General features: G+C 35.8%; 2 long non-coding RNA genes across 5 annotated transcripts; both read right to left on the reverse strand.

The window, feature by feature from the left end:
• Positions 1-3,022: 3,022 nt before the first annotated feature.
• LOC147494784 (uncharacterized) lies at positions 3,023-7,046 on the reverse strand. Its single transcript, XR_015200198.1, has 2 exons — positions 5,972-7,046; positions 3,023-5,875 (listed from the first exon to the last, which is right to left on the reverse strand). It is a non-coding gene; the product is annotated as an uncharacterized LOC147494784 (long non-coding RNA).
• Positions 7,047-8,562: 1,516 nt separating this feature from the next.
• Positions 8,563-15,206, reverse strand: LOC147494785 (uncharacterized). Of its 4 annotated transcripts, none has more exons than XR_015200202.1 (5): positions 13,043-15,206; positions 10,889-12,310; positions 10,671-10,743; positions 9,104-9,586; positions 8,563-8,953 (listed from the first exon to the last, which is right to left on the reverse strand). It is a non-coding gene; the product is annotated as an uncharacterized LOC147494785 (long non-coding RNA). The 4 variants fall into 4 exon arrangements; XR_015200203.1 differs by having other exon boundaries at positions 9,104-9,207; positions 13,043-15,198; XR_015200201.1 differs by lacking the exon at positions 9,104-9,586 and having other exon boundaries at positions 13,043-13,178; positions 14,158-15,192.
• Positions 15,207-15,472: the final 266 nt, after the last annotated feature.

Genomic DNA, 15,472 nt, shown 5'->3' on the forward strand with positions numbered 1-15,472 from the left:
ATATATCAGTTATGCCTCATGCACTCATCTGTCCTAACCTTAAGATTGTTCTTACTGTTAAACAAGATCTCACAAATAGATTAAACAAGTACATAGTACTAGAAGTTGCTAAAGTTTAGCGATGAGTTCAACAGTTTCACTAGATGTTATAGAATACGAAGAATTGCACTACGGTATGTTCCAACTAGATGAGAAACGGCAAAAATAATTTCATATCTGTGTTATAATTACAAAGCAAATACAACAGCTTCACCTTCGTTTCCAGCAGCACAGTCCATATCCACATTTGTATTTAATTTAAGAGATTTAGACGTGAAATCAAGTGGTATGTTGAAATAACCAACCTCAAACATGAAAAAGAAAAGAAAATCCTCAAGTCTATACGTGAAAAATATAATGGGCTTAAGCCCAAGTTAAAGACACCAAACCATATTTGCGACATTAGCCGAATAGTACAATTATAGATATACATGAAGTTAGAATAATACACAAACTAAACTTCTAATCAAATAGGGAACCCTAATCAATTTAAACCTATAAATACACCACAATAATGCCACAAGTAAAATAATTTTAAGAAAACTTATCATCATAAACAAGGATTCAGAGCTACTAAAAAAAAAAAAGGTACACATTCCAATAAAAAAAATTCAATCTTATTAGATTTTTAAATAATATTAGTTAACATGTGTTATTTTAATCCATGAATTAAGCATAAATATTCGAACAGATAGTTGTATGAATAGGTATTGCTACATTTAGTTATTTCGATTAAAAAAATAATCTTCTACTTACTACAATGTGAACATAACATTTTTTCTTGGCTATCTTATACAAAAACACATAAAAGGATCACTATGGAGATGAGAACAGAATAATATTCATGAGGGATTGAAGTGTCATTCAAACCTATGCTGGAAGAAATAATGAAAAAACTAAATCTGGATCAACCTGTTTACGAAAGTTCATTACATAACGAAACGTACAATGCAAGCGTCATGGTGAGAAATGATGTAGTTGGTGTGGAAGGTGCGTCTGAAATCATAAGTTTTAAAGGAGTACCATCAAAATCCATTGAAGAGACTGAAAACACTGTAGCAAGACGGGCAATTGAATTTACACAAAAATTTAATGAATTCGAAGTTGTTGACTACAACTTTAAGGAGTTGAAAATCAAGCGAAAGTTCTTCAAAGAACAACAAGAAAGAATCGAATTCCTCGAGAAATCAATGAATATCAAACAACGAATAGAGGCAAGTTTTTTTTTATTTAATATGATTTTTCATATGTTCTATATTACTAACTTTTTAAAGTTTAGGTTGGAAGAATTGAAGCACGTCGTGGAATATCCAGTACAGATATTAGAAATATTATTTTAGACAATACCAAACTCATGATCAAGGAGAATAAAGAACGGTACTCGAGTCTCAACAAATTCAATAAAAAGGTAAACAAATTTAACATTCATATTTTTTTGGTTAATTGTAATTTTTAAGTGTTTTACTAACAATAAATTGATCTATAAATTGATGCAGCAAATTCAATTTAAAAAACTTATCCCTCTAAAATTCAAAGATATCGATTTGATGCCTTGCACCAAAATATTAAAGATAGCGACCCGAATTTTCCAACGAAATATTGGGAGAAAATCAATCTGAGATGTCAAATATTAATTGACGCGTTCCAATCTTGAACATCAAAGACAATCACCAATTGAAGGAAATTCAATAACTTCGAGAAGATTGAGGAAAATTTAGCATCGAAGAAAACAATTGATTTTTCTCAAGCTTGAGTTGAGATAGGCTTTGAAGTAGTAGACTATAACTACGAAGAAATAGAAGAAATTTGCAACAAACTTGAGATTGAAGAAAAGAACGACATGCTTAGAAATTAGTGCATACAAATTCAGGAAGAAGAAATTCAGAGTCTGAAAGAAGATATTGATTATCTAAATGCAATTATAAAAAGGGAATGGTAGAGTTATGATTCTCTCTACGTAATTATATGTTCGATCTTGGAGATGAGATGACTTATCAGACATTTTTACATATATGGAATCATATTTTTAGTAATAAATGTAATCATTTTTTAGCCAAGGTTTTGTGTACAAATGGAGTTTAAGAGCTATCCCCAATCATCAAACCACAATTATAGCTATCCCAAGTCTGCTGCTTCCCTTTTAATTTGAATGAGTGATTAAAATAATTTTCATATCTCATAGCTATGTATAGTTGCTAATATTTTTTAGAATAATTTAATATAACGACACCCATTCGTAGGACGGGTTCGAAAACTAGTTTAACACAAATGGTACCCTGCATTTCGAGGATTGTCTTTGTGATTTGGATCCCTCCACAAACAGTCAAACACATAACTGGCATTGATTGTAAATTTGAGGTTGTGTTGGGTTGGGTTTCGACTATGGCCTACACTAAGAGGTTCGTATGACTAAGTCTAAAATCCAGACTGGTTTCAATGCACGTGAGGGTGCAAAACTTACTGAGATTTTCAGATCGAACTGGAGAGAATGGAGAGACAGGGGCACAGGGGCCATGACTAAAATCTTTTAGTACATTCACCTTTGTCTTAGATTACTGGAGCACGTCATCCATTAGGCCCAAAGAAAGAAAAAGTGGTTGACGACTTTCATGAGTTAGTACATCCCTGGACCATGTTATGGTCAATCATTCAGCAAAGTTATGGTTAGTGGCTACAAAATTTTTAAAGGAAAGCCATGAAAAGGTGATTAATAAGTTACCAAAAGTATATGTAGATTCCACTTTTCACGTATGTAAAGTCAAAAAGTTTTAATTTTCTAAAAGTAGTCTCCCCATGCAAAAGCATATGTAGCCCATTTCTTGTTTCAACTTTCGAGATTAATGTAGCAGGTCAATGGCCAAAAACGTTGGTGGCTTAAGGCTAGAATTATATTACTGTTGTATTGTGTTCGACCATTCTGTTTTTATAAAATGTTTCTAGTGTCCAATTTCGTTTGACACAAAAAGTGCCCGAAAAACATATAGCAAACGAAAAAGTAAAATTTTATTATGCTAGCTGAAAAAAAATATATATCATGATTTGCAAATTAGACATGATTTATCACAAAATGTATCTTGTTCTTGACTTCTTTGGTGATCTAACTATTGTAGAAATAAAATAACAATATGCACTTGTTCCTTGATTCATTCATGGCTCAACCCACTTGTGTTTTCCATTTCGATTTCTTGTAAGTTTAATACACCTTAGACACGCCCACGTGCTCACGCTAAGTATATACTCCGGCACACCTCGTGCACTGTTAGTCGCTTATGAATGCTTTGCGTTAATTGTCAAGTTTGCCGCAGGCAAGCTGTTTTATCTCCGAGAACATGAGTCGGAGTTTTGAAAGGTTGAAAGGTCTCGGACACTGAGTGTTTTAAAAATGTATATTGTCCCTCAGTAATTTATAGAGTATATCAAGAAAATCCCCTCTCAGCTGCCACATGCGCACATATACCTTCTTAATTTCTTATACATCCAATTTTACCTCTTCTGCCCACCAAATGCAATTTATATACTCATCATCTTAGCTTAACGATCCCAATATTAACCAGTAGTGCAAGGTTTAATAAATACCCAACAATACCCTTACACCTGTTTAATAAAGCTTGTGGTTCCCCTCATAATGGTCTTAAACTGTTATTTGGATAATTAAATTTGAATACATATATAATTAGAGTAAATTTACTCAAAATAAGCAATCGATCATGATAACATCATGCTGACACTTACTTAGGTCAGTAAGTCAGTTACTTCCAAACAACTAAATAAGTGATCAAGTTAGGGATTTAAAGTTGGATTCCAAGAACGATGACGACTATATATGTTCCCAAAAGTTGGTGCTGCTAAAAGAAAGGCGCAGTTCTAATTGTCCAAGAGAGGTGATTAGGTTTTCCAATTGGGAATCTATTATTGCATTGAGCATGTATTGCCCATAGTAAAACTCAGTCTGTGTAGAAGATAAAAGTTAAAACTAAAAGCATCTTCGTTTTCCAATTTAAACTCACAACTAGATGGCAACATTCATGGCAATAAATGATAGTGAAAAACCAGTAAGGCTTGCAGGTGATGCTGTAGGAAATGTACAGAATTAATGAGAAAGAGAAGCACAGAGAGAGACCCTCGTGAGTCCATTAAAACTTGACTCTTATAGTAAAGGTTACCCCACAACAACTGTACTCTTCACGCACCTCAATCAAACACATCTCTCTCTCTCTCTTATCTTTTCAATCATCTCATCTCTCACTATTTGTATGTGTTGTTGTGCAGTACTGTGTACATTCACTGAAGTCTGATTGATTGGAAAAGCAAACATGCATGAAAGAAAAAGAAATAAAGAAAACCCAAACTCATTTTTGTTCTCTATATACTTACATAATGCTTGTACTTCAACAATCCTCTGATGAATATTATTAGGGATAAATTTAGATGACTATAAGCATTATATGAAATTGAGACTGCTTCCCTTTGATCGAAATAATCCACTTCAAAACCATAAATTGGCAATGACCCAACGAAAACTGCAAAACATTCATAACAAAAAACTCACAGCTGAAAACAAATGCTAGTACATAGTAATTATCAATGCCTATTTCATTTCCTTGTAATAGAAATAAATTTCTTAAATCATCAAATTTCGTGTACTGAATTACTGATATGAAATTTAAGGTGATTGAATGGAGAATAGCTTGCATTATAACTTCATGTATGATATCGCCAATTCATTTCTAAATCAGAAATACAAGATTAATAATCACCAGGAAGTTGCAACGTTGCAAGGTGGGTTTCAAATGAGTGAGCAAATGGCTAATAACTAATGTTGTTTCAAATTATATCTTTTTAGAGCAAATTGAGTTCCTGATCCACCTTCAATATTCACAAATGTTTTCTGATGAGAAACATTTACATTTTATTAAAACAAATTATTAGTCTTTAAGAAACACTGATTGATGACCATGATGCTAAACTTTTGGTTACATAGCTTCATCTCTAATCCTTGGTTGCAGCTCCATCTTTTCAACTATGCATGAATAAAAAAAAAGCCATATATTCTTAGAAATAAGTATCCTAATCCTGATAAAGAAGAATGAGATTCTGCAGAACAAAGAGATGAAAAAGGCTTTGTAATTCCACCCACCATCACCTAACAGTAACAAGTGTAAACATGAATACACAGATGGAGTGAATTAGAAGAATCAATTCCATTGACCAATATGTTCATGGGAATGTTATGATGAAAACCACACACCTCTACCAGTACAAAACAGCACACACACACCACAAATTTATTGTAAAAAGTACAAGAACTATTAAAGAACCAGATTCAAGAATTGCACAGCTACACACCACACACCACTTAACATTAAAAGCAACAAGCAAGTGCATGCAGAAAAAAGGCAGTTGAAGATATGTGATCAGAAACCATCTTGCCAATTCAACCATGATTTGGTTACCAATGTATATTATTAGTAGTTCATTCAAAGAAAAAACTGATAATATTGAGTTGTATGCCTAAAGAGTTTAGAGAAGATTACTTCCCTGATGAGTAGTTGATCGATGTATAGATCTTCATCAAGAAACCTGAAACCCTAAAGCAAAGTTAAGTTTTGAAACGGCAAAAACAGATCAGGGTTTCATATAGTCATAATGTAATGATGAACCACAACAGATAAGACTGACAACAGACTAATAGGGCTATCATAAGAAGATCTAGAAAGAAATGAGAGGGTAATGATGAAAAAACCTTTTTTTCATTCAGTCAGAAATAAAAAAGGCAAGAGAGAGAAAGATACAGAGAGAGAGAGAGAGAGTCAAAATCCTCCATCATTACACCAATCTGCACATGCCCAACCGCCTAAATTTCTGTTAATATCACGCCAAAAATAAAAACAAAATTGAGAGAAAAAAAGAAAAGAAAGAGAAACTACTCAACCTCAATAAGATCTAGATCATGATTCTGATTTATGTATGTGCATGTTGGAAAGCTGTGATTGGGGGGAATGAAGCCTGGTCCGAAGTCATCAACATATATAATAATCATGATCACTAAAAAAGAAAAAGATGAGCAAAAGTATATATCAAGATCCATATATTGATAGAGTTGATGGCCTCGAGCCAGACAACATTCCCCTCAAAGAAATAGCCCCCTGCACTCTCTTCATTAAAATCTAATCTTGTTTTTTTTACTCTTCAAGTAAAGGAGAGGAGTAAAGATAAGTGATGGGGAGGAATACATGATAATGATGAAGAGAATGATTTGAGTGATATTGGAAAGCTGAGAGAAAGCATTCAAGAAAGAGAGATATAAAAAGGCATAGAAGGAAAGACTGACCCAAAAAATGACAAAAGGAAACTGACCCCAACACTCCAGCTGGATTCCAAAAATGACCACGACACCATGCACGCATACTCTTTTTTTAATTCTCACAAAAGTTTTATTTATTCAATTTCGACCATTTTCTATTTATTTTTCTTTTTTATAGCGGATGACTCGGTTGTTCAATACTGCTAGTACTATTTGATCTGTGGAAATAATTTCCATAGAAAACATCCATTTTAATATGAAATTTGAGTTGCTGGGAACTTTTCACAACTCAATATAATTATAAGACTTAACAGGGAGCCAAACCTAGTGATATAGATAAGGGGGATGAGGTTGAGTGATGACCGGAGTCAGCAGGCACTCGAAGTGGCCGGTGACCAATACCTTTCTTTACCCCAAGCGGAAGTGTACCTCACATGGAAACTACCAACGCCACCACTCCTAGTGGTGACCAGCTTTCTGACTTTCCTTAAATGCCCTCACTCTCAAATTGGTATAATTAAGATGTAAAATGGAAATGTGGTTATAATGGTAATTGAAGAAGAAAATTATTACTTTATTTTTATTTAAGTGGAGCTCGCTCGCAATAAATTGATAGCTAGTTGGAGCGAGGAGCAACGTTTTTAGCCAGTTGGAGTGCTACCAATCCCTCAAAGTTCATCTCATATACAAGGTGAAATATGGGTATTTGCGGAAATGGAGTTGGCTTTATGCTGGTAGGGGGGATGTTGGAGCTTGATTAGGGAATGCGTTCCATTGGACATTTGGACCTAACCTAGCATGGTGTCCCAAGCTTTCTCACCAGCTGGTCTCATCTAACGTAATACTTTTTTGTACTTCGCTCCACAACCACCCACGCCAACAAATAACTTGAAATATGGGTTCACAACAACTTTGGCAATTCCCAAACTCTTGTTTAATAGTGATTAGGACTGGGTTGATCTCGTTACTTCAAAGTTCAAACTATCATGTAGTCAGAATTCGAACCCAACACGCTCTGAACCATTTGATACATAGTGATGATGATGTGATGATTGTTATGATGGAAAGCAACCAGACAAACACAAAGGAAATTGGAGTCAGAGTAGTAGTTGAGTTATTTAGTGGCCCAATAACGGAAAAAACATCACTTGAATATAAAACATTTCCAATATTTATGTTACTTACTTCGAATTTGTAAAAAGACTAGAAAGTGGAAAAATTTTATAATAAATTCACGGAGAATCGTCGCTGTCAAAAATCAAAATGTGTTGTACTCTTGGCGTGAAATGCAAGGCATTGCGCGCGCGGGGTCTAAGCTAATCGCCCAAATACTCCGCGACTGTATAACGATTAACGATATATATATCTATGGTCAAAGATCACGAGAAGACAAGTCCACGTTGGTTTCATTCTGGTTTTTTTTCTTTGTGGGCCTTCATACATGGCGTTGGCCCATCGTTAGATTATTTTACACTGTGGTCCATCTAGTCTCCCAAAAGCAATACTTAGGAGGCGGATTGGATCAAATTATCAGAATATCAGATAACATTGGCTGCAATTGTTGCTTATGGTTCTTAACTTCTTATTATCTTGTGTGTTGTTGGCCAAAACGTAGACTTGGGATTTTTCCCAGTCCATAGAGGTTTGTAGTCGGTGGCCAATACCACCTAACTCACTAACCAAACCTACCTCCTAATGGCAAGGAGGTAGCCGACCAAGTCAAGAGTATCCCCTGATTATCGAAAAAAAAAAAGTCAGAGTATCTCAAAAACCCACAATTATTGGAATTCTGCTGCCTGACCAGCTCACCAGCATATATATATGAGCTCATATTTAAGATTCTAAGAAGAGTGATTACAAGTTGAATTACTTGCGGATATGCACGCTTCATTGCTTCAAGGAATCAAGGCACAAAATGAGGTTTTCCAAAAAAAAATCAAGCTACATACGAAGAGATTGCATAGATAAATTTGATTTCACGTAAGGCGATGACTTTCTTTTTTGTTTAAGAAGAGTTATTTATTACTTCAAATATTTATATTAGAACAGGCATAATAGCATTAGGATCAGAGTTCCTATTCCTATACCAGTAGCTGTTGAGACAGATGAAACCTATCCCATATACATATATAAATGAAACTACCCCCTATACATACTAGCAAAAGGGCACATCCGTTGGACTTAGCAACACAGGCAAATTGAATAAGCGAAACAGAAGATTAACACATCGAAATCCTTATCTGTTTAAACCGATTCATACATGACCCAAAACCACGAGTACTTAAAAAAGAATAGTTACAATGTAAAAATTGAAAGAGAAAGCATCATTACAAAGATTAAACCCTGACAGATTTTGGGAACCTTTCCTTCAATTACCCTTGAGGTACACAACGCAAAAAGCTTCTAACAAATTGGTGGGTATCTTACATGCGAAGTATGACATTTATCCATCATTGACATTGAGTGCTTGCCATTGGCTATGAAGTACAGTCAATCGACCTCTTTAGTGATGGCTCTAACACTTGAGTTTCCAAGCAATGGGTTCTTATATGTTGTGATGTTGTCCATTCCTATAATTCTTTCAGCATCTTCGTGGAATCCATTACTCACCTAAACAAAACACAAAAGATACATAACATTTAATTTTTCGACAATAACAAGCAAAATGTATTTCTTTTTCTAACACTAATAAGTCTGCATGTGCAATATGCATCCGTTAACATGATTATATGTTTGCATGCGAAAAGAGATCAAACTCACCCTGCACCCTTATTAAGGAAATTGGGCACGCAGCCTTCCAAGAAGACATCTGAAGTTGATGATAATGTCATCAACATAGACCAACACCGCAGTAATAGAAGATCCTGAGTTGAGGTGAACAAAGAATAATCACAACGAGACTGCTTGAAACCAGCAATGCAAAGGGCAGATGAAAACTTTTCTCAAATTAGTTTCGAGAAGCTTGCTTGAGACCATAAATTGATTTGTGAAGTCGATATACCAAATTTTCCCTTGGTTGGCTTAAGCCTAGAGGTAACTTCATATAAACCTCTTCATAAAGATCACCGTGAAGAAATGCATTATTGACATCAAGCTGGTGTAGGGGCCAATCTTTTATAGCAGCTATAGAGAGAACGCATTGACCAGTAACTAACTTGGCGACAGATGCAAAATTTTCATGGTAATCAATCCCCTTCTTTTGTGAGTGTGAAACCTTTGGCAGCAAGATGGGCTTTGTACCTTCTAATACACCCGTTAGAACGGTATTTTATTCTAGACACACACATGCACTTAATTGGACTTTTCCTAGTAGGAAAGGAGGTAAGTGTCCATGTTCTGTTTTGTTCAAGAGCATTCGGTTCCGTAATTATTACCTCACGCCATTTTGGATTTTGAGAAGCTTGAGCAGGATCGGATGTCAGCTCAATTTTAGCAGACATAGCAGTAGTAAAAGCATAATGATTAGGAGAAATCATAAGAAATGTATTTATGCATAGGATATGGCAAATTTGAATGCAATGGTGCAGAACGATGCGTTAAAGATGAGTGCCAGTAAGAAAAGAACACACATAATCTTTTTCAAGGTGTGCTGGTTTATTATGTGGTCGTGTAGACCGACGAAGAGGAGCAAGAGTCTCATGAGTAGAGGTAAAGTGCCCTCATCAGCATGGGTGGAAAGAGTGGGTAAAACTTGACCAAGTGAATATGGAAGACTCTCAGTGTGACCTATCATGAGTGGAAATGGGAACATAGGAATTATTGTCAGGCGGTGGGGAGAACTACAGTAGGCTGTAGTGGTTGAATAGAGTGCTCCTGAAAAGGAAAAATAGATTCATGAAAGGTGACGTCTCTACTAGTAAATACAACATGTTTCTCTAAGTCATACACCCAATACCCGCGTTGTGCAAAACGATACCCAACGAACACTGATTAGTGACTAAGTTTGTGCACGTTTATAAACCTAGCTATATCAGCACTATCAAATATTATTTGTGCTTAACTCTGGATTTTAACGTAAAACCATACATTCTCTTTATTTCATGGCATTATGGCACAAATTTTCAATGCACAAATTTTGGCAGATGAACAGATGGACAATGCAGAGGTCATATCTCAGGTCATTGCTAAGGAAGTAGAACTGAACAATGCAAGCGACAACAGGGCAGTGATGTTGAAGCAAAAAAGTAGATTGAAATCAGATGAAGCAGGGGATAGAAATTCAGAATATTTCCACAATATATACAAAATCAGACAAGGTGCGGCTATGATGAGTACAAAATCAAAAGCCACATTATTCAGTACTATGAGAACAAGTTCAAGTGTTCACCTGTTCAAGATGACGATCTCCTAGACTCATAACTGATGAAGACAATTATCTTTTGACCAGAACTCCCGAGCACCTGGAAATACAGCAGACAGTCTAATGTTGATTAGAATTGTTTGTTTTTTGCGATTAGCATCAGTTGTTCATTTATCTTCATATTTTAGATCCCACAGACAGTGATTACAAATTGAAAGTATGATTTGAAACACAAAATGACTTACAAGTTTTCATCCACACAGCCTATTTTACACAATTGTGCTGCAGTTGTCCAGAAGTAAAAGGGAGATGTCCAATTGCGGAGACACACACAGTTGGTCCTTCCAGATACAAATACGACTTCATGAAAACTATATGAGTTTGAGATTTAAACTGCAGAGAAATACAAGAATGACACCTTGAACAAATGAAAATAAGCACAGCAATTGAGTTAATATAAAGTTAGAAATGGAACGACCGTGGCAGATACAATCTTTGCATAGAATCATTGTCCAGACCATTTGAGTCTTAGTTATTGGATTGGAACCACGTGCAGTTCCAGTTTTCAGAAGTAGTTAACCACTCTTCACAAGAATATTTGCTCCCAAAACAATGGTAACTTCCTGTTGATAATGAGTAGTATGCGTTGTCTTTCCCATGAAACCTTGGGAAGTATATCCTATTTTCTATCCCTTTCAGCCCTGCTGCAAGTACCAATATAGATGTAGTGTGGCTAAGAAAAAGCACGTGGTCACCCAGAGTTTCCAGTTTGACCCATTTCATCACTGACCTGTCCAGCTTAAAAACCCAAATCGGCTTACCCATAAGACCCCCAAAGACTGATACGATTTCATTATTAAACTCCACAACAAAACTCCTAATATTGGTCGATACAAAGTCTAAGATTGTTGAAGGAGTAACTTCAGGTATCGATATATTGAGGATGAGCCTCCAAACAGAGTTATCCTCAGTCTTGTTGGGATAAAAAACTCCCAACTTTCCATCTTTGCTCAGAGAATAAAATACACCATTGCGTTATACTGGATTGCAATCTGAAGGTACAAACGTGTACGGTACATCAAAATAATATGGATCCCAACTATCTTTACCTTTATGATAGACTAATATATCAAATTATCAATACAGGTCACTGAAGATTGATTATGGCCAAACACCACGCAACCTGCAGAAGTTGGTGGAGACGAGAAGGTGATGTTTTTAAAACAGTAACCACAAATTTCAAGATCAGGAAGTTTGATGGTTTCCAAACTAAAAGGGTTGAAAAAGAACACAGAATATTCCCCTTGTGACATTAACAACCACCCATGCTTGGCATGCCGAACAGTTGCTTGCTAGTTCAGGGAAATTCATGATATAGGAGTCACTGTAAATCGGGTGGTTAAACTGGCATACCGCATTCTTAGTCTTTGGGAAGAAAATCAACTGTGGTAACTGCTGAGAATCAGATTTGGATTGTAGAAAAAAGGGATGTTTGATCTGAGTGGTGGAATTATAGACATCCAGGCTTTGCAAGTAAGATGGAAACGAATACAATCACCTAAAAAGAGAGATCCTACGATCACCTCCAAGAGCTCTATAGGAAGATCCTCCCAGGTCTGCTTCTATTTGTTTACTTCATCTTTAATTTTCTTCTCTTCATTCTTTACCTGCAAACACGAATAAGGGACGTCAATTTTGAGTCATTTGACCCATTACTAGAAAACCAACCAATATACATGTAGGGATAGCAAAAACTGTTTGTACTAGAAAATGATGGAAATGTAATTTAAACACTTTTCTACAATCAAGAGACATAAGAAAGATTAAAAGAAGTTATGTTCCTATGTTAATATGCTAAGTTCTTACTAATACCCATGACTTAAAACTGATGCAAACCTAGAACATTTTGCTTTCTAATATTAACATGTTAAAACTTTCTTACTCATCCTCGCTATTCCATATTCTTCCAGCATAACTTCCTACATTTCTCTTAGAATAGTAATGTTGAGGTCCGATTCAAATATTTCTTAATAACTATCACTTTTGTCTTATGTTGAGTTAACACTTTTTTTTTGCTAAAGGGTAATTAAAATTTAATAGCAAAAAATGGTGTTACAGAGCTTAACAAGTTTTTTGCTTTAAAAGAGAGCTTATAGCCATCAATTCAGTGTATTTTCTTATCGCCATACAGTTCCAGCACATGCTGTGTAGTTGGGCATGAGAAGATACATAAACTTCTAAGCCAACTGAAAGAAGCAAAACTATATAGTGAACAAAACAAAAACTCAAAAGAAGATGTATAAACCATTACAAAGACAGTCAGCACTACAGGCATATCTGAAGGGCAGAATATAAACAAACAAATCAGAAGACATTGAAAACAAGGAAAGAGGAAATACCTGGAATTTGCAATTGGGTACTACCCAAAAAGGTCCATGTCAAATCTGTACAAGTGCGTGCATCCAAAAAGGAAGAAATATATACAATTTCCTTTAATTCTTGATTCAGTAGCAGAGAGTGACATAGAACTTTGACCTAACAAGAAGATTCGGTCACCTAAGCTCTGAACCTTCAACCAAACCATTCTAGAAAAATCCAGCTTAAAAACATCTACTGTCTTAATTATATTGTCTGAGAATGCCAAGAAAATCACTACTACTTGATAGATTTCCGTACCAGATGCAAGACAGAAAATACAAAAACGACTAGCTTCTACTGATAATTCGAATCCCCCCAGTCGATGTAATTTTCTAGAAAAAGAAGTACCATACTACCATGAACATCAACGACAACCAACCATCCATAAAAGAAAAGGTATATCTATCCGCTGCAACTAACTAAGCCATAAAAAAAAACCTTGCACAGCTTCACGAATTTTCCGTGGCAGTCCCAGTTATTCTTCAATCCAATTGTTATCACCAATACGACAAAAAATGCATGATTTTTTCTTGTTGCTAAAAAACATTACTACACATTTAGGATCACTAGGACGATATGTGAGAACACTAACACAATACGAACCATCTATCCAGACTTTTTCTAAAGAGATAGTATTGAAAAGATGACATTGGTCGGAAGTATATTTTCGCAAAATCAGCCAATTGTATAATGATGCAAAACAACCCATTTGAAGCATCTCTGGAACGCTTCTAGAATGATAGTCTCCATCACATAGAGTGCAAAATGTCTGATCACGACATCATATCTAGTGGCTCTGGTTTATGCCTGTAAATATCTGTTCCTTACAAGGAGAACCCGACATCATATCTATTAGAACATATTTTTTCAAAACCTACTCATAAATTTTGTTTAGCAAGATTATTTAAAGTTTAGCGGCGTCCTGTTCGTTTAATTATGTGGGATTGATGTGCTTGATCAATGAAATTACTGTACTAAAATCTACTACCCAGAAAGTACACAGTAAAAAAGAGATCATGTAACCTTTTCGATAACACATAAAGAGTCACATAGACATAGTTCACCATTGGCATTAAGTATTGGTTCAGATATGTACCTTCAACTTCTGTTCAGACTTTTGTCACTAGCTGAATTTTCCCCTTCCACGAATTTTGATAGCAACGTCTGCTTTCTTGACTTTGACTCACGGATTAATTTGCATGCACACGCCACGTGTCCATGTTTTTTAGCGGGGGAAGGAGCAAACTTGAGGCCCGGCGTTGGTAAGGGTGGCCAGAGCTAATGATCATTTTTAAAGATGATGAGCTAAAGGGCATCACCAACGGGGCATTTATCAAGTGAGCGGAGCGAAATTTTTTGAGAGGGGTGGGGGTACGCGGGACAATAAGTAGTTTGGCCTCTCCCTCTCCCTCCTTTCTTTCCTCTCCCTATTTGTCCTCACTTATTTCTCTCTCTCTCCTTCTCCCTCTCCCTCTCAACCAAATCCTAACTCTCTCTCCCCACCCACAAACCCATCTCTCCCTCTCTCTTCTCCACCCTCCGCTCACGCCCCCACTGCTTAGCAGTTATCTAGTATATACTAGCAAAATATAAATATGCACGGGACAAACATATGGTTAAGTTTTTAATGGCAATGAAGCCGAAGATACCCTGTGAAGCTGTGGTGATATGCCAAGTTAGAAATAATGGTGCACTGTTTAATGAATTAGTACTGATTGAAACACATGCGTTCCAACAGAGTTCCACTCAATTTTAACAACATGGGTCTACATATAGTTCTACAGAAACCTCCTGGTGAATTACAAGTTGAGAATTACATACTCAAAAAAGAACAACAGGTAATGCAGGTCAGACACTGGTCGTGACTTCATTTGATAGTTTTTTTTTTTAAAGTGAACATTAAGATTTATATTAAAAGAATAAGAAGGTTATATAGGTTGGGAAAAGGAGAAAGAAATAGGAAAAATGAAGAAAAAAGTATAACAAGAGGATTTGTAACAAATTGGCAATGTAACAACCCTATTAGGTAGGCTTCTTACCTTATACCACTTTGTACAAGCCCTAGTCAAATCTAAAATAGATACTTGTGCTTGCCTCCCACTTATAAATCCATGATGGTTTGCCACAGTACATAGCAAGGTCCTTATTAGCCATATTGGTAGCTTTTTTTGCAACTTGGTCCGCAGAGAAATTAGCCTCCCTCCAAGTAGATGTCAGCATACAACTCTGTAGTTCAACTATGCATTTATCACATCTTCTCTTAAGTCTCCAAGGTAGTTTCCCTGACCCAAAAGCCATGATTGTCACTGCTGAATTGGATTCTACCCAAATGTCCCTCCAATTTCTTTGAATGGCAACTTCCACACTTTCTAGAATAGCTAAGCACTCAGCCATATAGTTATTGTTCACTC

Source organism: Coptis chinensis, chromosome 6, assembly GCF_015680905.1.
Source record: "Coptis chinensis isolate HL-2020 chromosome 6, ASM1568090v1, whole genome shotgun sequence".
Lineage (NCBI taxonomy): Eukaryota > Viridiplantae > Streptophyta > Magnoliopsida > Ranunculales > Ranunculaceae > Coptis > Coptis chinensis.